We start from the raw sequence: 2,500 nt of genomic DNA, 5'->3' as shown, positions 1-2,500 counted from the left end.
GTCCAAGCCGAAGGAAGAAGAGGTAACGACAGGGTTGAGGTTGATTTTTTTATTTCTTAAATCATTCTTTTCTAAGGGTGCTGACGGTGGGGTGAATGTGAAAACTAGACATCAACAGCGACAGGAAGGAGAAGGAGAAGGAGAAAGAGCAAGAGGGTGCTGGGAGAGGGGAGGGAGGGGTGAGTGTGAAAACCAGACATCAACAGCGACAGGAAAAAGAAGGAGGAGAAAGAGCAAGAGGGTGCTGGGAGGGCGGAAGGTTGGAATGTGGGGGCGGGGGACGGAGAGAGGAGGAGCAAAATTTAAAAAAAAAAATTAAAAAAAAGGAAAGAAAAGAAAACCACGAGAAGAAGAAGTTGGTTATAAATAGTTGTAGGGGGAGGAGGAGGAGGAGGTGGAGGAGGAGAATCATTACCATAAACGAAATACCTATAAAATGGACTCGACTTCCGCTCACCGGAGAGACCGGACGTGTTTCCTTCGCTCTCCAATTCAGTAATCTTTTACAGTATGAAATGTTTCCATTGATGATTCTTTTCATCATGCGAGCGAGCAGTGTTGCACTCCGTGCACAATAACGGATGTGCAGTTTGGTTTTTTTTGCCGTTGAAGATTCCGTGACATTTAATGGATTCTGTGTGTCTGTGTGTTTTTTCTGCAATGGTGTTAGTTACAGTTGTGAAGCATGAGCAGCCCGGTGTCTAAATATTTTGCAAAGACTGGCCGGGGAAAAAGAAAGCCATCAAGCACTTCATCAGCAGCGAGTGACGATAGTCCAAGTCAAGAGAAAACAAAACAAGAAAAGAAGAAGCAAAACCAAGTCAGTGAGGGTGACACTGACAAAGATTTCAATATGACCCTTCAGGAGAAATTGGAAGAAATAAATAAGAAGGTAGAAGTTCTTACACGTGCACAAGATGATATCAAACAAATTCGTATTGATATGGACAAAATCAGTGCGAAGCTGACAGAACAAGTAGATAAACTAGAAGGCGATTTAAAAAAAAAGAAAAGAAAACAGATAATGATAGCCTGAATAAAGACATGAAGACACTGAAAGAAGAAAATGTCAACTTACGGACTCAACTGATGTTTTTGACTTTTTGCATTCATTATCAGTTGTTTCGCTTGTCAGTTTAACGACTTCTCTTTTACGAAGTCCTTTAAGTAATTTCCTGTAACTGTATTTAGAGGGGGGAGGGGGGTTTCTTCCAAATTTCACCCACATTTTTACCCTCATTTGCCCAGTTTCTCCCAACCCTCCATTCATCCACATCTCCCACCCCTTCTAACCGATAATACTCAGATGTATTCATAAATACTTTAACAAAATGTCTTCAATCACCGATATGTGTGACGGGACATTAAACAAAATTCCTCCTCCTGATGCAACAACAGAAGGAAATCAGCAATCACAGACTGGCACAAAACGATATCGAACAACATGGGCGCCAGTGGAACCTGCGGGTGTTTGGTGTTAAAGAAGAACAGCTGGGGAAGACAGAGACAGTGGACGACTGCATAAAAAAATGAACAGACATTTTCACAAAGCAGGTGGGAGTTCCAGTGACGGTGGGAGACATTGAAATCGCGCACCGTTCCGGCCGGCCTGGAACTGGGAGACCACGCCCCATCCTCGTGCGCTCCTTCTCTCGTCAGAAAAGGATGAGTGTTCTGGAGTCAAGGAAAAAAAACTCAAACAGGTGTGTCTATTGGAGAAGACTTGACAAAAGCGAATTATGATTTGTTAATGAGAGCGAATAAACACTCTGCTACCCTTACAACCTGGTCATCCAATGGAAAGATTATCGCCAAACTGAAAAATGGAAAAAAAAACACTTTAAAAATCGATATTACTCGCAATCTTGATGACACACTTATGAGAGGCATGATGTGAACGTATAAACATATGGTACGGAGCCTCCATGTAATAAATGTGCAGTTATTGTTGACATATTGTTTTAGGCTTGTTGGTGGTAAAATGTCCTCGGGTGCCCCTCAGCCAAATCTTGCAAGGTCCTTCTGTTTATTTCAGCATTTTTCAATATATTTTGATTTCTAACTTTCAGTGCACAGGAACATTGTATTTTCGTTTGGATCACCTTTTCATTTTCCCCATCTACCGTATGTAAATGTATCAGTAAAAATTCATGTTTAGCGGTTCATCTTTAGAATGTGTGGGTTGTTTGCTATGTAGGTACGTCTTCATGTACTGATAGTAATGCTGTTGGTGTGTTTGCATGCATGGTAGGTCCAGCGATTGATTTTTCGATTTGCTCTTGCTCGCTCCATATACTGCTTGACTGTTAAGGGGTGTCACATCGAAACGTTTCTTCAGGGTGCAAAATTATAGGTCATGGTCTTTTGATGCCCAGATATGTACATGGCTGTTTTGTTGTTTTTTTTGTTTGTTTGTTTTGTTCACAAATCAGCCCCTTCCTATCTCTGTGGCTGCCTTCACCTCTACACTCCATCTCGCTCACTGCGATCAGCTTCGGAT

The 2,500-nt window shown here is 41.8% G+C and overlaps 1 protein-coding gene across 1 annotated transcript in view; it reads right to left on the bottom strand.

The window, feature by feature from the left end:
* Positions 1-2,500, bottom strand: part of LOC143297910 (ATP-dependent RNA helicase DHX58-like) — a 60,621-nt gene that overhangs the window by 43,965 nt on the left and 14,156 nt on the right. The window lies entirely within an intron of this gene.

The sequence above is a fragment of the Babylonia areolata genome, chromosome 23 (assembly GCF_041734735.1).
Source record: "Babylonia areolata isolate BAREFJ2019XMU chromosome 23, ASM4173473v1, whole genome shotgun sequence".
NCBI lineage: Eukaryota > Metazoa > Mollusca > Gastropoda > Neogastropoda > Buccinidae > Babylonia > Babylonia areolata.
Note: the sequence above shows the minus strand (reverse complement) of the source record. Positions and strands in the feature narration are given on the sequence as shown.